General features: G+C 40.9%; 1 protein-coding gene across 4 annotated transcripts in view; it reads right to left on the bottom strand.

The window, feature by feature from the left end:
* spop (speckle type BTB/POZ protein) overlaps nt 1-24,128 on the bottom strand; it is a 96,151-nt gene extending 72,023 nt beyond the window's left edge. For 3 of the 4 annotated variants that reach the window (XR_003463421.1, XM_010739828.3, XM_027285970.1), the window contains exons 1-2: nt 24,042-24,127; nt 4,899-5,034 (exon numbers count right to left, since the gene is read on the bottom strand). The gene's annotated coding sequence lies outside the window, so the exon portion shown is untranslated. Of the gene's footprint in view, nt 1-4,898; nt 5,035-24,041 lie in introns of all 4 variants that reach the window. The other variant, XM_019260509.2, reaches the window with a different exon arrangement.
* Between the last annotated feature and the right edge of the window lie 1,006 nt (nt 24,129-25,134).

Below are 25,134 nucleotides of genomic sequence, written 5' to 3'. Positions count from 1 at the left end.
TGATTTTTACAACACTGTAATAAATTTGAAAGCACCCATCACACCACAGCTCGCAGAAATTAATTTAGCTGTGAGTACTTATCAAGCACCTTTCTCGGTCAGCTTTGAGGTTGCCAAGAGACAGATAATGCCAACTAGAGGCTGGCAGTTTGTTAGGTCTGAACGTGAAGACCTAAAATGTCAATAGTTCCCAAGAGAAGACATAATTAAGGCATAAAGATCTAAAAGGCTTGTCACATATGGCTGGCCAGCTGTCACATCTGTCCGTTCATATCCATGCTGGTAACAACCAGGCCTATACTAAAGCAGCAGCAGAGTATGTAATGGCTGAGCATTAAATGTCAGCTGACTGAGCTACAACTAAAGGCTCGCACAAGAAAGCACAACGGATGAGGAGAAGCCTGGCATTTAAAACAATACACAAGCTCCACTTCTCATTTCAGACGTTCACTCCCAAGTGGGTTGTCTCAAAAAGATCTATTCCCTGCGGTTCTACTTCACACATCCCCAGTGTTCAGTGTTACGGAAGGCAGCTCGGCAGAACCAACAGAGGAGCACAATATTTCAGAGGAAAGTATTCATTTGTGCAGAATTCCTGCAGGATGCCTGATAGACAACTTTCCCCTTTTAGGGCAAAGAGACAATCCCTCAGCTGGAGGACCTTAAGGTGCAAACCATCAGAAAACATGCACCCTGCTGATGTGTCAGTGAGTGACTCACTTGCCTGCTCAAGAAGAACTGTGAAAAAAAATCACAACTTTGCTTTTTTTGTAAAAAAAAAAAAAAAAATCCAACAACATCCTAACAGAGACACTTCCACTGTCTCTTCAAGGTTAGCAATGAGTTATTCGTGAGGCGAACAAATGATATCGAACCTTGATATCCTACTTTTAGAGTGGCTGCACTTGACAGATCATCTTGGATATTCAACAGATATTCACTCTGGATCCGGCAGCATCTTGCTCAGTTTCAGCCAGTGCTCGCGGTAAGAGTACAGTCGGCTCTCGTTCATACCCACAGGGTTTGACTGAAGGGATCAGTCAATAAATTACTATTTGACACAATGAATGAATGACACAGAAAAATGTTATTATAAACGCCTTCATGCTGACTTGCCCATAAAAAATTATAAAACAAATTATACTAATTGGTCTCATGAAGCAGACCTATTTTGGTTGCTAATATGCACTTATTTATTTACATAAATATTTTAACAGAAGACAATTGCAGTTATTTGTAATAGTTTCCATGTCACATGACCCAGTGATTGCAAATTATCATCTTCTTACTACACTGGACAAATAACACACTTTACTGGATTTTAGTGCTTCAATATGACTATTTCTTTTATTGAAATGTATCTTTTTTCCAATAGCTTCCATGTAGATATATTTTTACTGTTCACTTTTAAAAGATCTTTTCCTTCATCATTCTTGTCTTCATTTTTCCCCATCAGCCTCTGTGCCCTTTTGTTTCATCAAGAAATAGAGCCAGTAGAGCTATCTGTGTTTTATCCTAATCCCTGTGCCCAAATAAAATCTCTGCTTTTTAATCTTTTTGTTCCATCTCAGTCTAAAATTTGAATCCATATGGACATATCATATATATTTCATGAGCACACAGCACTAAAGGAGCACATAAACTGTATGCTTTTGCCACATTTGTCTCCAGGGAAAGCCATGTCTACATTACATTTCCCTGAGCTTTAAAACATGTCAATAATGTCCACTCACAATAGTGAAACGTGTATGACTTCATGACTTTAACCAGGTTGCATTAGTTGCATAAACTGACCAGACTTTGACAATATAGTTGCCAAACTGTAAGCCCTAATATAATTTGTCCTTTAGGAATGAGGACTTGCTGGTTGTGCACCTTACAATGTTCTCTGGCAAAAAGAAAAACTGAATTTCTCTGCAGGGATAATGAAGGTATCACTTTAATGGCCTTTGCAAACCGTAGTCAGCTTATTTTGTTCCAAATCAGGGGGAAGTTGCATTCTCATGCTTTTATGAGCCGCAAACAGTTTTCTATTCAGCTATAATCTATCAACAAATTAGTCAAATTAGTATCAGCAAATTAGTCAAAACAAATCCAATTGCAGTCTGTGTCACTTCAGCTCAGCTTTGTGGGCTTTTTGCTTTTGCTCTTTGTTTGAACTGAGCTTTCACACCACTTTTCTGCTCTTTTTTTTTTTTTACCAAGTTTAGGAATTTATCGAAAACGCATTTCACTGCATCTAGAGAGCAAGTTTGTCCTCGGTACATTTTGTTTTCGCTTTTAAGTAAGAACTGGCTATCAGATGACATCATCAGTCTCCTTAAAGCCATAAAACTGCATTTCAGGGTCACTTCCTCTAGATAAAAGGTCTAAGTCCTAACAAAAACCGCCTTGCTGTTCACTTTTCAGTCTCTGTGTGGTCATTATCGAGTTTAAAAACCACTGCTCTCACCTGTCTAAATGAAAACAACTAAAAACTCAAGGTTTCAAATAGACTCATTCAAAACGGCTTGTGCACAAATGCACACAGGAATACACTACAACTGGGACAGATCTGGGTTTGGGAGGGGGCATACAGAGCATCTCCCCGGCATCCCTACTGTGCCCTGAACATTTAAATGTACTGGGATGTGCTAGGTTTGTGTGGCAGGCAGCTAGCAGCAGTGACTGACAGGTCAGGTGAGTGCCGTGGTCTGCTCAGGCATGCAGATCTAGCTCCTCTGACTGATCTGAAGTGGCTTCAATTAACTGGAGCAGCCAAGTGTGAGGGAGGGGACTGGGGGGACGAGAGCCTCAGACAAGCCTCCTGACAGATTTGGATGGGGGGAGGGGGATAAGATGAGTGGGGCCCTTTGACAGGTCCTCGAATGCCCCACCAACTCCAACCTTTCTCCATCTCCTCTTAGCTAATTACTAAGTATCCATATGGAGACACTTGTCATTGTGATCACAGCAAATTGGCTGAAACTGCAGGGTCAGCACGGATTGTCTTTCACTTGCAAATACAGACATACGCACAGACATCGACTCTCACACAAAAACATAACAATAGATGTTATCATTTTCAATGCTGAAACTATTCTGAGTTTCATGAGGAGAACAGAAATTAAGTCACAGCCAGGAAATCCAATATCACAGACACTGCCTCACGTACATCTGCAAAACCATATTCGTGTTGATTCTGCATGATTCTCCGTCTGTATGATAATACAGAAAGGAGGTGATTAAAATATAGAAGCATTTCTCAACAAAACCAACACAGAGATTTAATTTTCATGGATATATGCATGCAACGCTGAGGTTATAGAAGGCACTGCCAGTGCTAGTTTCACTCTGAATATATGAAGGTAAATCACACTCTAAACATATGGGAACATGGAGAATAGATTTGAGCCGTGTCCTGGAATTTTTTTCGTGCCTAGGTTTACCTTTCAAACCGAAAATGTTTTATGAAACAATGAAGCAGAAGACAAAACCAACGGAACAACATGTCATGTCACATCAATAATGCACCATCATTTACCATTTTCTTCTCTAAAGACACACAAAAATGTATGTTTTATGACCTCTAGCGGAATACCGTGCTGTTTCACACCGTCTTTTCATCTCCCTCATGCTTTGGTGCAGTCCTGCTGTACTTGCTAGTTTCACATTACCTAATTAACATGGAAAACTTTTCACGGGAGGCGTGAAACACACAGGGCCACATAATTTCCCCTGAAGGATATATTTTATTGTTCTTTTTTTTGGGGGGGGCCTTTCATGTTAGCACATCCTCCATGCCTCCACCTTCATTTCCCCTTCTAAAACCCGATCTCCTTCCTTTTTTTTCCCACTCTTATGTCTTTTATTAGAACTGTTTGCAACTTCCACTTTCAAATGACGGCTGAATACTACCTGAAACGTCTTACCCAGCTGCCACTCATATGATCAAGTGTCTGCTGCGTCCTCTGTTCGCTTGCTACTTGGTATTCATCCACTGGTAGCCTTTTAGATCTTCTGTCACCTTCATTCTTTTTGAAGGTTTGTGTTTTCTATTCAAACCATATACAGTACCTCATTTCTCATTCGGAACCATCAATTTCTTCTTACCCACTATTTGATTCGATGCTAGCCATCAGAGAATAAGTGTATAGTCTCAAAAAGAAAAACAAAATGCAGTTTGCTTGAGAGAAACTACTGAACTACAACTTGGTTACTTTTATTTACCCTTTTTTTCCTATGACATCTGCACTTTGACTTTGAAAGGCAATTTTAGTGTGAATTCAAAGCAACACAGCATGTGGACCTATAACGATATTGCGCTGACAAATAAGTACATATGGCACCAGGAATACTGCAATATTTATGAAATACATGTTTAAAATCAAGGCTAATCAAGTTTCTTACCACGTTGCTCTGAATTTAACCCATCCTAAGTATTAGGAGCAGTGGGTAGCCACTGTGGGGCGCCTGGGGACATGAAACCAGAACACCTAGGAAACCCCACGCAAACACAGGGAGAACATGCAAACAGAAAGGTCCTTCCGCGGTCAGGAATCAAACCAAGAATCCTATTGCTATGAGGCGACAGTGCAAACCTCTAAGCATGATCCCTTGTTACAAGTTAGTTCAAGATTTACTTCAGACTTTATTTCGTTGTATAAACATCTGTTTATGGCCTTGAGCTTTGGTGCTACGGTTTGAAACATTTTAAAGCCTTGAAGACATTATTTATTTTAAGTCAAATGTGTTCATGCTTCCACTAAAATTTAACAAACATATCATAAGCTGGAAGAGTCTCCAATACCTCCTTATTCCAGCCCCCTCCTCTAAGGTATACTTGCCATTTCTTAATATTGGTACAGACCAACACCCCCTCTTCCCTACCCCAGATCCTCACCCCATTTGATACTCACCTAGATCAAAGTCCCTCGCACATCTGTTTCACTTGCTGCTGCCATGACTCGCCAGCTGGACTCTGCCCGTCAGGTCTCTGTGTCTGTAGGTGTGTCAGTACTGCATGTCCGTCCAAAGCCTGAGCTTCTTGGCAAGCTACAAGCGCAAACAGCGGAAAGAATCAACAAGACTGTAGTTGTGAGAGCGAGCGTGGGTGTGAGCTAGTGCCTTATCATATTCTTGCAAGAGACTCCTTGTCAAGTTGACTGTTTGTGTGCGCATCTGTTATGTAGGAGACTTGAATTTAGAACATTTTTGAGATAGAGTGTACTTGCGTCCTTGCGCGTGTGTGTCTTAGTGACAAGATATTACGAAGAGACATGTTTTACAAAGACTGTAGTGGGGTTTACACAGCGAGACGGAACAAAGTGGGACAGGGATTCCTTATGTAATTACACCCAGCATTAAAACACTAATCCAAATACAAACTGTATCTGGACTGTATCCAAACAGCAAACTAAGCCACAGGTGTAAACAGAGCCATGAAGGAATGCAGTCTCATTTCCACAAATTAAATGATGGTGCTTATAGCAGTAAGACTGCAAGCAGGCTTAATGCTTTCTTAATACTTCTTGGGGTATATATTTACAATGGCCTGTTAATACAGATAAAAATCTTTGTGGATATAATTCAGATATATACGCTGCATGTTAATTTGATGTATAAAGGACCCACAGAGACCCCAATAACAGTACAACCATCTGACAGTACAGACCCACAGTGGCACTCAACTCCAGCGTGATATGCTCTGGCAGTCTCATTAAAATCCTCCAAGTCTAATTCTCTTTCAAATACCACCTCTACCTAAACAAACATGACCAAATATGCTTACTCATACTCCACATGCCTGCCAACCAAAGAGGAACAGGATTTCACAGAGCCGGCTGGTTGTGTTTAGCCGACCACTATTCTAGAGAGGTGTGTGGATTGTAACAAATTGTCTAAAGCATAGCCACATCGATGCTTTTTAGGCTCATAATAAAGCCAATCCATAAAGAATATTTAAGACATTTAAACTAGAAAAGGCTGGCTGATCTGAGTCCATTTTCCTTTATAACCAGCTCATAAAGTACAAAGCTGCATTTTAAAACAGGATAAATGACTTGAAACTACAGCGACAGAGTCTCAAGTTGCCTCAGAAGTTACATAAATTCTGACAATAAAATACTAACTTACATTGGGCCACACATACTGAACATAATAATAGGCTACTTTATACACTTAGTGCATTTGTATTCATGACCAGTATCCAAACTGCCAGTGGGCTTTTACCTCCGGGAGAGAGGAGATGATCTACATGAATGAATGAAATATCTTAAGATCCACATGTTTACACACACATACCAAGAAAATGTCAATCAGATGCAAAATACAGACGTTGAACCCCGAAAGAAATGTCAAAAAGAAAGCCTGGCTCTGTGATGTGCGTATGGGCCCAGCACCTTCTGATCAATAGCTCACCTGAAATGAATACACGATCGTTCTCACTGTCTCAACAAAGCAGACGTGCACTCTAAACCTGACATTATAAGAGACGTTACCCGTACCAATAGGTCCCATTTTAAAATAATCGATTAAATACCTACATTTTCAAAAGGGAGAGTAATTGTGAGCTATTTCCATAATCATTCAATCGTTACTTATCAAACAAAGATTCCAAAGTTATTCCAAAATTATTGTAAATTTAATATCTTTATAGTTTTGGACTCAAAGTCAGCAAAAGACCTTGGGGAACTTGTGATGGTTACTAATGACTATGGAATAATTGACCTATCCAAAATGTATAATAGATTATGGAAATAACCATTTGTTGCATCCCCGTCAGCGCACAATGTTTTGCCAGACATCAGATCATATATCAACAAGGGATCAAATGACATGTGACCATTACCTCAAGCAGGACAGAAGCAAAACTTGAATTAATGTTAAAGCTGCTAATAACTTAAAAGATGTTGATATGTCAGTGTTGTGCTCACAGCTTATTTTTCCTGACCCCAAATGGCCAAAAGGCTATAATGCTCCTATAATGCTATCATGAAAGACAGAGCGATCAGCACAGTAACGACAATACTCTCAACTAGGAATGTCAGTTTTGGTTAATCTGGTTTTCAGCATCCCTACACATATTAACCTGTAATTACATGGTTCATTTTTAAGAAAAAATGCTTTTGCCATTGACTCAATTCCAAAGGAGTTTGGCGGACAGAGCAGCCCTGAGTAAGGAGCACACTGGACTGTATCTCCCTGTCAACAATGATAAGTGATAAGCAGAGATATCAGTATCAGCATATCGGCATTGACATTGACCATGAATAACACTGAATATGAACACAATTCCTACTGTGTTCAATATATACACAGAGACAAATGCTACAAACCTTGATCTGTTTTCCAAAAGGACAACATGCGGGGAAAATACAAATCTCTTTGGTAAGATATCTGTTATTATATTATTCCTTTATTATTTATTTTGGTATTTTTTCAGGCAAGAAAGTAACCACTTCGATGCCCAATACGTGGTCAGTTCATCAAATAACGCCTATTTGGAAATTTGCCAACACTTTTGTCATGAGAACTTTCACTACTGATCCAGAATTGTACAGAACAGATCTGGGACTACTATACACAATTACACATACATTTGACTTAGTCGCCTGTCTGGAGAAAATCGTCTTTGTTTAGCACACAAAGCCATTAGATGAGTGTGTATGGCTCCCTATAGTCCGACAAGCGTGACCAGACAAAAATATTCTTGGTCTCCTTGCTTCCTCATTATTCTACTTCTGGAACTAAAACTGACCACTGTTTTGGTATTCTCTATTTTCTATTTAATATTCACACAGGAATATTGTGGTACTGGGTTGTGACCACAGGAAATGAGGTATAACCTGGAGCTTGTAACAACCCCATCAACAGTTTGGATAAGCAGGATGGGACCTGGCCTCCATGCCCTTCCTGTCTTTTCTGTCCTGTGTCGTTTGGCCTCCTATGAGTCTGGCAGTCTCAAGTGGTGAGTAAAGACAAGGACACATGACAATAGACAATCCAACCAGTCATGCCACCAAGACCTGACTGGTTGACCCCAGCAATGTCTGAGTATCATGAGACAGCGTGGTCTGTCTGGGGAAAAAAAAGGAAAGGAGGATGAAGCTGCCAGACAGGGAGGTGGGAAACAAAAATACAAGAGCAGGGAAAATAGAAAGCAGAAAAATGAAGAGCCGACAATGCACAGAGGGGGTAGAAGGAGGATGAAAGATAGGTCAATGTACAACAGGCTGATGAAATAGAGCGAGAAAGAAAGGAGTGGAACAGCAGCTCAAACGACAGTCAAGAAACAGAAGAACAAAAAAAAGAAAAGAAAAAGGAACCACACTAAAGGGACAGAAGACAAATTAAGCAGAGGGCAGAGAGGAACACGAAGAGAAGGGGGTAGCCCAAAGAATAAAAAAAAAAAAAATGTCAGACTCAATTCATCTCTCAAAAGAGAGGAGAATTAAGGGGGAAGAAGAAAGGCTTGTTCCTCTCCGTCTCACTGCTCCTAAAACCTGCACAGACTTAAAAAGACCAATATGTAGAAAGGAACAAAACGCCAGGGGGGTTACATCAAGCGCTTCGCTACATTCAAAAGAGCCACAGAGGAAGAATAACTGACACAATTAAGAGCATAACTGTCATCACAGCCAATCAACCCAGTGCCACCCACACGCAGGCACTGAGCAATAGAGTCATCATGAAGGGGGATGAAGGGCTGCTAATTCCCCCTAGCGATACAGCACTGACTACTAATAGTAAATACCAGATACCCTAAAGGCTTAAAGGTTACACCATTATAATGCAACAGAAACATGACACACGAGCACAGGATCGCTCCATCACAACATGTTCCTGCCTCCTTTGCAGTCTGAGAGAAAAGCTGACATTTAAATATAATCCTGCTGACATGCAAACTAAGTGCAGCCAATTCCATAACCCACATGTGCATCAGGAAAAAAGATGTGTGAATCTGAAACCAATCACAGGTGGATGCATACTCTGACTCAATAAACAAACTAAATTTAATGAGCTCTCGAGCTCCTCCACTGTGACATTTCCTCCTCCATTTCTCCATCTTTTTACAACTATCATTCACCCGGCCTCCATTTCTCTTTCCCTCCCCCACCACCGCCGCCGCCTGCCCTCCCTCCGCCTGCCCTCGCTCAGTTTTTCATTCTAAATCCACTTCTCTGCCTCCATCTTTTTCCCTCTCCGTCCAAAACAACAGCCATTCCAGAAAGAGGGCCATCAATCTTCTTCAATGAGACCAGAGTGCGAGAGACTGCCAAGGCTACAGCAGATTACTATCTCTCCTTACCCCCACTCAGCACTGGAAAACATATAGAAGGAGAGGATGGGCAGACAGAGAGGCAGGGAGGGTCGGGACAGCGAGTCAAAGAAACAATCTTAGATAGGAGGCGGACACATTAGCTCTTAAAAGCCTCACTTGTCACGTAAAGAAGCACAGCAGCTGAATTTAAAAACTCTAATCCCAACTGGCAACTCCAAACCTGAGTCTTGATTTATTTCCACAGTGAGCTTTGCTAATGGAAAGACATGAGCTACGCTGCAGCTTTCATCCCCTGTAAACAGCTGGCTTTGGTGGAGAACTGGTAGTCACTGGTCATTTTGATCAACTGTTTCATTGTTGGTTACTCAAATAATCATTTTTCAATTCATCTACTGATCGTCTCGATCTGTCAAACAGTAAAAAAATAAAATAAAATTCCAGTTTGAGAAAAACATGAATGTTTTTGCTTGCTAATATGATTTAATTATCAAAAATTATTTATATTTCATTTTACTTCTATGGATTAATTGATTTATTGGTTAACTCTCAGGGTTGAGATTTTGATTCAGATCTGCTAATTGAATCTGAATCTATTCGAATCCCTTCCCATATTTTGATTTGACATTCAGCTTTATAATAACCAAATTACTTAAATCAACTTTGTTAACTCGGAAGGCAGAAACACTATTTTTAGACTAATTAATTTTCCCATCCTACAGCTCTAAACTGTAGATTAAGTGTGTCGAAAAAACAGGTACATCCTTCCTTCGCACACCTTAGTTTTCACAAGCTACTTCCTCCACATGCTGCAGCTGATTTAGAGCTATTATTTTTATTATTAACAGGCTTGTTGACATGATATTCACGAGTGTTTGACTGTGAGATTCTTCTGAAACTGATGCCAAACTGTGACGCAATCGGCTAGATCAAATCTCTAGGGAAGAGCCGGTACTTTTTTTCTCTCACAAATTATCTTTGACTGAGCACAGACAACCAGCCAAAAGTTTCATTGTGGATGTCACTCATTACACAGATGTTACAGATGTGCTGAAGACCGAAATCCTGCTTTCAAACCCTGATCACTTGATAAGGATCAGATTATTTGTGACCCTTTAATGTACTCCTTTGTATTTGTGTCCACCTGCTGGTGTGAGTACTTTGATCATATGTGGCAGTCAGAATTAGAGTGTGCAAATGTGAACGATTATTTGGACTCACTGGTGAGTAAAACTTCTGACACAGAGGTTGACAAAATACACAGATTCGCTAAGCTCTGAAGATAGCGAATATGTTATCTCTGCTCTCTCTTTCACACTAGAGAGGAGCTGTGTACAAAACATTTAGGTAGCAGAATCTCATTTTTAGCCGTCGTTGACTTGTCGCTTTTGTCGGGTAAAACGACACACATCGCCTGGAGCGGGTCACATCTGCTGTCGCTAGTTAATTCCGAGAGTAACTCGATGACAAACCAAGGTTAAACTTGTCGGGTTAAACAATGCTCTCTGCATGCCGGTGTCTACAGTCAACCGAAGATCGTGTGTGAGAAAAGCTCCAACTCCAAAGAAGTTCTAACAAAACCGACAGTGCGTTTCTCTCGACACCCATTCATATGATAACTATAATTCAAGCTCATGAACTGATTATTTCAGTGTGCCAGATAGCCATCAAATCCAAACAACAAATAAATATCGAATCAGTCACTGTATTGATAGATACCTAAAATTAAAAGACTGTAATCAAGATTCAGGCCAAAACAACTTGATCACAAGTCTCTAATGATATATGATATATCATATGATATGATATAACCTACATGCATGAAAAATGAGGAACTTAGAAAGGTTGAAGAGAATCCAACCATGCTGTTTTAGCACTAGCATATATATGAATAAACAGAGAGGAGGCGGACATCATGATGGAGTATGTGTTCTTTTCTCATGTACTTGAAAAGACACCCCAAGGAAACAGTCGTTAGCACACGTGTGTGCACGTGTTATATATAAAGTGTTTTAACCTAAATTTGCAGCTATGTGTGCGATGTGACGGAGCACTGACACACACAAAAGGTGGAAAAGCCAGAGCCGTGACCTTGCAGCTGAGAGGGGTTTTTAAACGAGCCGCCTGGCTGCCCTGTGTGTAATCCATACACATATACACACACACACACACACACACACAGAGACAGCGCAACGCCTGTAAATCCAAGGCCATGTGAGCACTTCTGAGGAAACAGACGGGATACAATTGGAAAGTGTGGAGGAGAGATTTTGTATAGAAAATTCTCCTTTTAGCAGCTCACACAAGTGTGATGCAGCCAAGACTCTGATCTCTTATTACTTATACAACATGGTCCTCTCAAGCAATGTATAACCACGTTAACTCCAAGGACACAACATGACGACCAAGTCAGCTCTGACAGCTACATCCACAATTGAACATGATTGGGCTAATCGCTATGCAGCTTTATTGCTGAGGAGAACTTAACGTGGGGGAGTTTGTCAGGCATAATAAACTCTCCTTGTGTTGTCACAGCACTGTTGAGGAGGAAGGTTAAACTTAGAGCTGTCTGTAAAGCTGTCCCTCTGCAGCAGCAGTGCTCTGACTTGGGATCAGCATAGTGTGGCTTGTTCTGGGCCTCTGGGCCACATAGCGACGAAGAGGAGGAGAAAGCAGCAGTGGGGGCTCAGCCCAGCGCTAAAGACTTTGACACTAACATAATCACTGATAATTGATTCGGCTGGTGAGGAAGGTGTAACATTAAAGGATAAAAACGGCAGTGGTGGTGGCAGCACAGCGCCGGGGCTTAATGTGAGCTGATGGGACCGACGCTGCCTGTCACACGGCATCTAATCACACAAGAAGCGACAGATTCTGAAGACACATATTATCAAATTGCTATCAGCCCCGGACGTGCTCAGCCCCCTCAAAGGGGCTTTGATCAGCAATGGACCAAGGAAAGGGAGGGGGCACATAGGCCAAGGACGGTGGAGGGACGCAGGAGGAAGACAAGCATTCCTATCTGTTGCAGGATGGCTCTGATATATCACATGATAGGACAGGAACAGGAGGGTGTATCAATGAAAAGCACCCAAGGTTCAAACAGCATTATCTTATTGAGCTTAATGTAGGTGATAACCTTGCCCAGTCCAATAAGTATAATAAATACAGGCATTTTACTTGCGTGACTGCTTGTGATTTCAAGTTTAGTTCATAAGATACTGCGACTTCATGTTTGAAATAAAGCTGAAACGATGATACTGCTGTATTTTGATGACTGATTCATTGATTAAGTCATCGGGTATCAAAAATGACAATCCCAGCTTTCAAACGTGAAGATTTGATTGTTTTCTCTGTTTTGTATCAGTGAATATTGAATATCTTTTAGATTTGGACTGATGGTCAGGGAAAAAAATGCTTTATGAAAGTAAGATAAACATTTTTCATGATTTTATGATGTTTTATTTAGAAAATCATCTCCAGATCAACAATGACATAAAATCACTACATGGACAGTGAAGTAGGAAACATAAAATCATTATCCTACAGAGAGAAGCAAAGATACTTTATTAGCTGTGTATTATATATGACAGTGTTTAATGTATACATGCTGGTCTATTTTCCAGTGTAATATGCACTAAAATAATACAAATTTAAATAAATGCAGTTTATTTCTTTAGCTGTACATTTGTGTCTCACAATAATCAAAACAGAGCACAAGAGTCAGCTAATATTGCAGGTACAATGTTCTTCTCATTAGTTTATAATGACATGACTACTATATAATATATAAACTATAATCAGTTCACTAACAAACCTGTGGGAAACACTCCACGTCGGACGGTGCTGTCATGTTTTAGAGTGGATAAACATTTCTAACCTGCTCCACCGTGTGATTTCAGCAGACCCCTGTTTCTTAACATGGCATAACATTAGGGATGTAACGATGCATCGTGACACCATTAAAAATGGGTACAAATGCGTGACGACTCGCATCAGTTGACAGAAAAAATGAATCACGATTCTTGGCGAATGCGAGAGAAGTAGGATATGTTCTCTTTCGTCTTTTTTTAAAATTAGAAAAAGGCTACGTTATCTTAAAAAAAGCCACTGGTTGGTGATTCATTTGTTCAACGTCAGGCGTCAAGTCACGTGACTCACATCACTACGTAGGTACGGAGCACAGAGCGAGGGAAGACATGGAGACGGTAGAAAATAACTTTAAAATAGAGGATGCACCGAGCAGTTTGAAATCACCTGTGTGGCAGCATTTTGGATTCCCTATATACAGTGGTCCCTTGTTTATCGCGGGGAAAACGTTCTAAAAATAACCCGCAATAAACGTAATCCGCAAAGTAAGTTTTACAATTATTATACATGTTTTAAGGCCGTAAAACCCCTAACCACACACTTTTATACACCTTTTTACACGCAGTTTGTACAGTACTCCCTTAGTTAATCAGGACGCAGAACACGTGCGGTTCTACCTTAGCCAATTTAGGACGCAGAACACACTGCGCGTTCATACTGTACAGTACACTGTAAAAAAAAAGCATGCAAAATTACACACAAAAAATCTGCGAAACAGCGAGTCCGCGAAAAGTGAACCGCGATATAGCGAGGGACGACTGTACACAAATACAACCGTGAGAAATGGACAGACAAAACCGAATCAGCATGTAAATATTGCAAGAGACTGCAACATATAGCGGCAACACGAGCAACATGCAGCAGCATATTAGCCGCCACCACAGTGAAAAGCAAAGTAACGTTACATCACACCAGTTTACTTGTGAGATTGTTTCTAAAGAAAGGAGATATTTGTCATGTATTTTGTTGTTTAAGATGTAAGTTGCACTTTTTATAAGAACACAAACTGTTTGAGAGTTTCTGTAAAGAGAGATTTTTTTCCTACAAATAAAAAGATAATTTTATTTGGTCATAATTTGTCTGTAGCTCATTTTGATAAAAAAAAAATCGTGAAAAAATCGTATCGTGAACAAAAAATCGTGACTCGAATCGAGTCGTGAGTTGAGTGTATCGTTACATCCCTACATAACATGAAGCGCCAATTCGAGTCCACCTCACAGCTTTGTTATTAACGAGTAATGGAGACACATGAGGTAAGTCTAGTAGCGGTGACTGGGGTGTGCCTATCTGCTGAGTGAACTGATGAAGACGGAGGGCTCCCTATAGCCTTACAGTCAGAGTGCAGATAAATTGACCAGCCTCCACCCTTTTCCCCAACTGCAGGAAGGATGTGTGTGTTCATGAGAATCAACATGGACGCCTGCTAGACTGGAACTGACAATATTAAGTGGCGGTGTGGACAGATTCATGAACACAGGGAGGCCAAGAGCGCCAGGGAAGGTCTCTATTATGTCACCGAACAGTAGACATAAAAGGAGGCAGTCGGACTATCTGTCCTCCTCTACAGACTCACCTTCCCCAAATTAAAGGTTGCTGAGAACAAACAGCATGAGACAGACAGACAAACACACACTTCCACCTTGTGCCGCAGACATAAACACACATCCCCTCATGTCGAAAATGGCGAGTGGGACATCAAAGACTTTACAGATGTTTAACAGAACCACAGGAGCTCCTTCAGACGCAGACTGTAGGGGGCGGATATCTTACAGAGGACCAAGGGAGGAAAGAGGGAGGCTGAGAGGGGAAAAGGGGAGTGATGGCAAATAAGAGGGGGAAAGGGGAACAGCGAAAGCCGCAGGCTGAAGATAGTCGGGAGAGAAGAGGAAGACTGGGGTGATGAGTAAGTGAGAAAATGCAAATGAGAGGCTGCCGAGCAAAGTGAAAAAAGAGGAGAGAGAACGTGAGAGATTACTATAGGGACTGCTGGAAAAGAGTCTGAAGAGCAGAACAAAGCTGACAATGGCAAAAGTGTGTGACGGGAAGAAATGGCGAAGACATGACGAGCATGTGTCACACAGCCTTTTGCTGCTAAAATGGCCTTTCTTATGTCCTTCGAAACGCAGCGCCGGCGGCTTTATACATCACAGCACAATATGTTTCAAGAAAGAACATGCAGAAGACATGGAAAATGAAAAGATAAAGAGAGAGGTAGCAAGAAATACGGAGAGAGCTATAATAACAGAAAAGCAGCTGATCCCCAGAGAGGTGGCCCGTGGCATCTGTTTGTCACAAGCCAGAAGCACAGGGAGGAGGAGGAGGAGGAGTGTAGGCAGCGGACTAAGAGGTAGCTCCGCTCCTCAGTCTCGCGCTCCCTAGATGTCCTCCACCAGCAGCTGGAGGCTAAACTTAAGCTCCAGCAGCAGCCACAAGGGAGAGAGGACAGGCCTTGGGAAGGGGTCATCCACAATCACCAAGCAAAACAAAATTCAGGGACGCTCATTTGCATCATTAGCAGAGTCCCCTGATGTCTACCCGCCACATAACAGATCCCTCAGAAATGTGGCCACCACAGTGCCTGTGCACACAAACATCCTCTGCACAATCGCCACACAGCGATGTCAGCCTCCTCTTCATGAATATTCATCTGCCTCATTAACACTCAAGTGGGGAAACACAGCATATTGCGTGAGACTCCTGTTACTTGGAGAGCGAGAATGAGAGTTGAGGGGAAGAAGAGATGGGACACATGGTGACTGTAGAAGAAGCAAAGGGGAAGAGAGAAAGACTTCTTTTCATTGCCAGCAAACTTTCTTTTTTTTTTTTTTTTGAATCTCAAGAGTGGAAGGGAGTAAAATGTCCTATATTCTTCCGGGAGCTGATACCATCCTGTCGCTTTTCCTTACGAAGCCAGACTGGGGCAGTGCGAAAAGCAGCGTCAGCAGCAGGGACAGCACATCGGGAACACGGGATGGGAATTACAGACCGTGTTACCATGCAAAAAACCTCCAGCAATAAAAGCTTTAAAACAGCTGCTCTGCTAATGTGTGGCTGTTCACAATAACTAATAAACTGTAGGGGGTGTGGGTGAATGTACCTCAGCACGAGCTGCAGCCATACTGACAATGCAACCCCCGTCCTTGTTCAATAACAAAACACGGCAGCACACACACACACACAGAGGCGTACAAAGCCCGGCTGTCTCGTACTGAGACAGTGATTCTGTCAGTCCACTCAGTCAGACTCTTTCTCTCTGAGCCACTTGCCAACAGACACGCTTGCGGACAGATACTACTAGAGAGAGGATTATTTTCTCTTTATGTTGTAATGCCAGTGAATCTCTTAACAGGAACTGCCAACAGGGGAAATCTCCCATCCTGCAGCTGTGTCCTCAGAGAGTCTGGAAACTGTAGAAACAGCAGACTCTATTTCCTTGACTTTTTCCTCCGTGGCTTTGGTGACAGAAACAGCCAGCCACTCTGGAAGGAAGAGATGAGGCAGAGTGAGGCGGTGCCCAAAATTTTGCCCCACCAGAGTCGCTCTGGTCCTTTAAAGGGCACTGACAAAACCTGCCGTACAATAATTGGACCACGTCTCTGGAAATCAATACCACTGCTTACATCAGGGGCCCCCACCAAAGCTATTTCATATTCCACCTTCTACACACGGTTTCTGACAAAAAAAAAAACCCTGCAATTTCAGAACGGTATGAACTATCGATTTCACAGCTCTCCCTCCGCCTCCTCCTGCTCTCTTTCTTTTCCAGTCCCCTAGCATTGACACACAACTCCTTTTCCACTCTCCAGAGTGTTTTCTGTTGGAGGCGAGAAGGGTGGAGTGGTCCTTACCTGTGAACCCAATCATTTTGGACCATTCAGATCCCTTAAAAGTGGCTTCTCATGGCTTAGTTTCAAATGGTTTGCAACATCATCCTTCTACAAAAGAAGTTTCATACATTGGTAACATACAGCAACGTCCTTTAGTTTTGTTCTTTAAATATCTAATACATTCAAATGTAACAAAGGAGCTTTTTCTCTGATGCAAGTGAAGAGCTCTTTTTAGTCTCTTTAGGTTGATTGCTCTTTTTTATTCTTTGTATGCCTTTACTGGATAGCACAGTTAAAAGTAGACAAGAAATGGGGCAGAGAGAGAAAGGGGACACTATGCAGCCGTGGGTTTGAATCGAACGCATCAACAAGGTCAATCATGTGCTCTTTATTTTAACTTCTTTTCAGTTATTACTGTGAAAGCAATTGGAGTTGCATTTCTTGTATCAAAGATGTTACATGTATAGTTTAAAGTTTATTATTATCTAAGATTCAACTGAACTTAACTGTTATCTTCATTATCAAATAAACAGCGGATTACTCATTGGTTAAAGAAATATATTGGGGTGTTGGTTATCTCAATTGGTTGAGCATCCGCCCCATGTATGAAGGCTCAGTTCTTGCTGCGGAAGCCCGACCTGTGGCTCTTTCCTGCATGTCGTTTCCCATCTCTCTCTCTCTCCACATTCCTGTCACTTCTTCAGCTGTCTCTGTCAAAATAAAAAAAGCTTCAAAAAGTAAAAAAAATATATATCAAAAAATAGTCAAGAAAATGTCTTTCACAAAATGTATTGTATAAAAAAATTAAAATATATATTTGTTGCATTAGTGATATTTAAATGTTGCTGTTATAGCTGGGATCAGGACAAGAAACTATAATACTAAATTATTTTATGTCACATGTTATGTTAAACAAGCACCATCAACAAATCGACAATTGCTTCAGCTCCATTATTATTATTATTATTATTATTATTATTATTATAAATGGTACATTACTAATTAAGGAGACAAAAATGTCACACAATCACAATGACTTTAAATTTATAATACTCTTAACATACAATCTGCATGCAAAAACTACTCATGTATATGGGCAATGAGTTCTGATAATGAGTTTGATCCAAATCTAAATGTTCATATTCATATCACTTAACATCTACACTTTATTTACTAGACACTAGTTTTCATCGTCATCCTGGACACATTTTTAGGTATGACACATTATTCCCACTGCTTTCAGCATTTTACCAAAAAATGATACCCCTCTTAAATGCCAAGTCCAGCTATGACAGAGCTGGAACTGGTATTAAAACCACTATGACGGGTCACTGTTTTCAATGCTTAAATGCCAGATAATATCTAATAAATTTGATCTGACTTTTGGGCAGTGACACTTTTAACCAACTGTGTTGTCATTCATTCATATTCAGACGGCTTCTCTGGGTCACAAGTTGTGCCGAGCAGCCTGGCAGAGACCGGGGACCTGACCAGTTCAAATCACAGGTCCAAACTCAGCATGCATGCATGATTTAAATACATCTAAATGGCAGATGGTGAGAGAGCTGGCTCGTGTCTGGCTCCATGACAGAAGCAGTGATGTAGGAGAAGCGGTGGATGAGGCTGCGTTTTAGAGTGAGGAATAGCTTGGCTTGTCTTTAAGATTACTTTCGCTCTTAAAACATTCACTTCATCTGTGTCACTCCTGCTCCCAAGTTGTTATTGGAAAATAGGAAAGGTGGAAAACCATTCAATGCCGGCACTGTCTGCATCAGTCACACACTGACACACACATACACACAGAAAATACATTTCATCCTCCATATCCGAAACAGCCAATAGCACTGGCAGGCATTTGCGACCCCAATCCATATTTCAATTTCCCTCCTCTCATGCAAACTAATTCAATACTTGTTGCCTTCCCTCACAAGCGAACGGCAATGTGAGAAATGAGCTTCTTCTCATGCTTCATCTATAAAAGGCCCAATCAGAGACATTTTTGAGTGGGTCTCTGCCTATATCAATTATCTCATAGTAGGTCTGCACACACAGGCACATTCATGGACATAGAATTAGAGGATGGTAAATTGGCGCTTTGCAACACTTTCCTCAATATTTTCTGTACTCAACGCACATTAGCTGCATTTAAAGCTCATATTTTACATCACACCCTTACGTCAAGAGTTTATCTACTCGTGTTTTCAAGCCAATTAAACGAGCATTAAGCTAAGAGTGGGATGGCAGGCGAATCACTAGTTCAAGATTTGACCCTTAAAATGGAAATCAGATTAAACGGAAAACCGCACATCCTTTTGTGAAGTCCCTCACAAAGCCAGAAAGAGAAATGCCAAATCTGTTGCTGTGATGTCATCGGCCAACACTTTGTCGAACTGATCTGTCGCCACAGCGACAGGAGACAGACAGAATGACAAGAACAGTTCCAGGGGAATTTACATATATTCTCATAATCAAGCTCATTAGTGGAGGAAAGACTCGACTCAATTAGAGATTCTACAATGGGTTTCTGAAGTGTGAATGATTTCCAATCACTTTGTTCCCACCGACTAGCATTTGAGGCAGTGACTGACTGCTGTAGCGTTTTGGATGACGAAAACCTAGAAAGGGCTCACACATCTTGACATCTTCCCCTGCTGCACTATCAACAAAGCAATTCCCCAAAAGCACACAGCCAAATAAGAGTATAAAATAAGTAAAAAAGTTTTCATAAGAGTGTAAACAAGGACAGTAAGTAAGGCTACCTTGGAGCAGTGGTGCAGTGCAGAAGCATTTTGGTTTGTTAGGTTGTTGCCATACTCACTGCAATCCTCACTGTTAACTTGATGCCACTATGGAGGAAAGTCTATTATTGATTAGCGTTGGATGCTGAAAATGCATGTGCATCTGTGTATGTATGTACGCACAAACATACCCATACGTATTTAATGTGGTTGAAATAGAGAAAGATGAGTAACGACACCTGCTTCAACTCTGGAGCCTGGCTGCACTTTTCCTCACAACTCTTTGGCCATGTAAAGGGAGAAGCAGGCAGGTAATAGCGACAAATTTAGGGGCTTAAATGGCGACAGGTTTACGATGCCTGAGCGGCCTCTATGACTCCATTCCTGTCAGATTCTATTAGCTTGGTCTCGACCGTGTGTTTCGATTGGCTCTTGGCCTATTTCCAGCAGTTACAGAAGCACCTCCCGTAAATAAACCAAATGGCTGCTCCTTGTAGTGTATGAAGAGAGGGGCCCTGGGCAACTGGGCGCTTGTGTGTAAAGAACATCTGACAGAGTGGTTGAATAGTTTAATGTACAGCACCGAGCTGAACGGACTCAGTCGACTAGTGGGAGAACTCGACACGCATCAATGTGAGAGTTTAAATTTGACTAGTATTTAAGAAGAATACAAGCACCCAGGCGAAAGAAGCACTTCTAAATCAAGACAAGTGCACACACACACACACACACACACACACACACTGCTATAAACAAAAGAAAAAGTGTGTCTATCTGCCAGCTGCCAGGTGGAAGTCTAAGGAAAGGCCACCTGTCTAATAACTGTTTTTGATGCGTACAGCTCAGCAATATGAAACTGAGCATCTGGCCTGTCCCCTCCAAACTGATCTTGTTAACAGCATGCGGATCTGTGTTCCTCTTATTTAGAATTTATTTGGGTGGTTCACCCAAATAGGTTTTCCCCTTCCAAAAAACATAATTTTGTGTTTATTAATTCAACCAATCAGGGCTTGTAAACGCAATGCAGCCCAGCAACCCGCTCTCAACTGCCAGATGTCCGCTGGATTTGTTTAGAAGGAGCACACAGTGTCTCCGTCAGAGGAAGAATTTATTTCTTGTCGTCCACTAAAAACTGAGAATCTATTGAACTATTTCAAAACCAAGTCGCCAGCTCTTTATAAACCAAATACCCCAAGAGTAAAACTAAATGGAATAATAAATTCTGGTAACAATTATTAAAATGCAATGCTTGACGTGCTGCGGGTGAATTAGTTTTTTTATGGCTTGGAGACGGCCTTTGAAAAACATTTTTCTTTTTCGCACAGATAAAAAAATACTGGACTGCTGAAAGAAGAAAGGTCGGCTGGACAGCTCACACAATGGAAAGACATTAAGCTGCTTTGAAAAGAAAGAAATATATACCAATATACACAGAGACAGATACAGTATTTACTATTTAATAAGAAATAGCATGAAAATTATATATTATAAATGTTAAATATTAGTTTATATGGCTGTCATAAATCCTTATATGCCTTTTATTGGTTTTATATTGTTTTCACAGGAGACATTTTAACTTGTCACAGCAGGAAAAGCGTAGCTGTAGTTAATATTTTTAATGATGGCTCTAGCCTTTGTTAGTGAGTCAGCATGCACAGGGGCCTCAAACTAAAGAACTGAAGCAAAATGAAGTAGAGCCCTTTTGATATTATGAAATTACACCTGTGGTCTATGACTGTAGTCTTTTTTTTTTTGCTGATTCTCCACACCAGTGTCTATAAATCTTTATGTTATGGTCACTGAATGTTATGCTAGAGGTGAACTCGGCTGCATCTCGTTGGTACCGCTCAATCTCCCGCAGTGCTGAGTGCAGGGTAATTTTGTTGGACTGTAGGCAGTGATGACAAAGCGGTAGCACAAAACTGTGCGATGAACTCCAATCATGGGCACAGAGGCCTGAGAAGGGAGGACGACCTTTTGTTTTGCAGATGGAGTCGCTGCAGCTCAGTAAAACTTTATGTTTTCACAAAGCTTCGCACAAATGTAAATGATTAACTCGTACGTGAATAATCCCTCTTTACCAGCAGTTATGTAAAGAATCTGTGCCACAGTATGAGAGGAGCAGTAAAATGAGAAGAATGCAAAGCCAGCATCATCTTTCAGATTCAAATATTTTCACCTATCGACACACAAAACTTCCATTGAGAGAATTTCTCAACGCACACTATTCCAGCAAACTGTGCAGGAAATGCTGTGATACAAAGCAACTAAATCCTTGCATGAATGTGCATGAACTCATTTCATACAGAACAATCTGGACCACTTGGGGCAGTTTGAGTGCCCTGTGCACTGAGATGGACCACAACCACAACAGGGTTGCCAAAAAGGCCGACGAGTACAATGTTTCTAGAAAGGATGTTAAAAGGTTTTAATGTCAGACAGGCAGCATATTCTTATTCAGCGTTGCATCCTGGTGAGAAAAGCGAGAAGAAAACTCACAAGATGCATCAAGCATGCAACCAAGATCACTGGCACCACTCAGACCTTCACAAGAAGAAAGGCAGACTCCATCACTCAGGACCCTTCACCACTTCAGCAGGTAGACGCTTGAGCGCACCATTGTCCAAAAAGAGTTTACGGAAACTCTTTCATTCCCACTCCCACTGCAGTGTCCATTTTAAACAGGCAAAGGAGTTTCTAAAGCAGCTTTACACGTCTGCTCTTATTTATTAAAGCAACTGGTTGTTTTCATGCAATGTTATGTGGTTCATGAGTGTATTCTTTGTTATTCGTGAGCCCCTAATGTGGTGACAAAATGTATGCATGTCAAACTATATTTTGTGTTTTGCACTGAGAAGAGTGATTACAGTTTACAGCTTGTCTTATCTCACAGCTGTGACCCCGTTACAAAGGCCAGCCAAGAGTTTGGGTAGAAAGTTGCGTCTGGTGTAAATAACTGTTATTTAAATGAGTTTCTTCAAAAGGTTTATTCGTCTTTATAATGAGAAGTTTCTGTGAGGAGTTTTTGTTGATAACCTTCATGGCTAGGATAAGATAAGGGTCAGATTCCTCATTACGAGAAGACTTCTAAGAGATGACTGAACTTCAAAGTTGGAGAATCCATGGTCACGCCAGGTGCAGGGCAGGAACTGAATAAATGTATGTTACTTTGTTTCACTCTTTGCCAGACTGAACCACTTTGTGTGTGTGTGAGGATCTCTGATGTTTGAGCTAAAACACTTGTGACTTGGTATTCACTGAGCGGTATTCTTTGTAATGGTGTTTTTACAAATGATAGTTGTAAAAGTCGTATTTTCTTCTTCGCCTCATTTTATTCTTACTCTGTTGAATAAATCAAAGACAATACTGGAGAAACTTTTGCATCACGGGAAATTTATTCCCAACAAATTACCTATAAGACAATATTCTTTCATTATGTGACAGTAAAGTTTGAAATTTGACTCTTGAACTAACCTTTTTCTTTATTACTCATTTTTACCTCCCATTTTAAATGACTTGTTTTATGAAACATTGTTTCATTTAGTGATTTTTTCCACATCAGTTGGTTCATTTGTGAATTCATTTTTTTTAGTTGACATTTTTTGACTTTACTTGCCTCTATTTTAGTGATTTCTATTAATTGTATTCCACTATTGGATTCATCAATTCAGTCAATCTGAAGGTGTTATGTTACTTTACATAAAAATACTAACAATCACAGTGAAGCATAAAGAGAGAGGGGTCCCTGTTATTGGATCAACTGACCATGTTTTAGTGAAAACTTTTAATTTTGACTTTTAAAAGATGTAGTAGTACACTACAACTGATCAAAAGAAGCGCTGATTCAATGGATCTTGACACAAAAATAAAAATACATCACTCTTTTTTTTCTTTCATGCATCTTGCAGAGGTAACATAAGGACCTCAGCCTGCATTGCAGCAGCCTTTCTGTTGGACTTTTCCACAGTAGCAGGTTGCAACCTGCAGCTGTCCTGCACTGCGCATGGAGATGCAACAGAGGAGCAGCCTGCAGGATACTCAGGGTGAGCCGGAGAATACAGGGAGCTCATTATTTTGCATGTCCATGTTGAAATTATTATTTTTTGCTGTTGGACACACACGCAGCTCACAGAGCTCGGCGTGACTCAAAAAAAAAAAAATCATCACAGAAGACGAGCCCGAGCCCGTTACTCCACCGCTAACATTAGCAGCTAGCGGCTAATATTTAAGCTCAATAAAAGTGCTTCCGGCGTTGAACCGAGCTCAAACGTGCGTTAGAAGAGGAAAACACCAGAAGGTGCGAGCGACGCGTGCAGGAGGAAGCAAGTGTGCGGCTTTAAAACTCACCTTTGTTTCTGTCTTCCGCCAAAAGGGATGAAGGCTTTTTAACAGGAGCTGTCACTGCACTTCCGGGTTAGACTGTGACGTGTGGAGACGTCCAATGAGCAGCTGGCCACGCTGAGATTGTTTTGATTTGGGACGCTGCGTGTTACACATGCTGTTTGTTTCACTGCACTTGTCGTTTAACTCTTAATGTCAGTGGTGCTCAAACTGTGATGAGTTTAGTTCATTACATGATTGTTCTCATTAAAAATGTATTAAGATATGAAGAGATCAAACTGTATTGATCTCCAGGAGGGAAATCTAGCACGACAACATACAGAGGAGCAGTAGTTGTGGAAAAAGTATTCAGATAGTTTCTCTAAGGCAGTGGTTCTTAACCTTGTTGGAGGTACCGAACCCCACCAGTTTCATATGCTCATTCACCGAACCCTTCTTTAGTAAAAAATAAAATATGATTTTTTTTTACTGGTGCACAAAATGAACCGTGCATTAACATCACCTTGTTCAAATAACAAAACCAACACAGTGCATGAACTCACAACAACTTACCTCAGTGTGACTTCTGCTGTTGCCTTTGAGAGACCAGTTCAGATATGCGTGGCTTCACCTTGGCAAGTGCCAGTCTCATGTCATTTTCACAGCAAAGTCTGTTCCTTTTCTTAGTTTTTATGTCCAGCATCCTCGAAAACGATTGCTCACAAAGATATGTTGTAACAAATGGTATAAAAAATTCCAGGGCGGAGGCTCCACCGAACCCCTGAGACCGACTCACCGAACCCCTAGGGTTCGATCGAACCCAGGTTAAGAACCACTGCTCTAAGTAAAAGAACATGTAGGTCATGTAAGGTACATGTTACTTAAAGTATCAAATATATCCAGTTATTACAGTCAGAGTTATCTTATTTTTATTCATTCATTTGTATTATGTATGCATTATTCTGTAATGTGCATTTTATTGTTGTAGCTTGTGGAGGTAGCCACTCATACTCTAAGGCAGTAATGAGTACCAAATAAGATGAAAAAAAAATGACGAAGTTGAAGTAGAAAATAAAAATACTCAAGTGTAAGCAATGAGTAATTTGTACTATTTACATTT

The sequence above is a fragment of the Larimichthys crocea genome, chromosome XII (assembly GCF_000972845.2).
Source record: "Larimichthys crocea isolate SSNF chromosome XII, L_crocea_2.0, whole genome shotgun sequence".
Taxonomy (NCBI): Eukaryota; Metazoa; Chordata; class Actinopteri; family Sciaenidae; genus Larimichthys; species Larimichthys crocea.
Note: the sequence above shows the minus strand (reverse complement) of the source record. Positions and strands in the feature narration are given on the sequence as shown.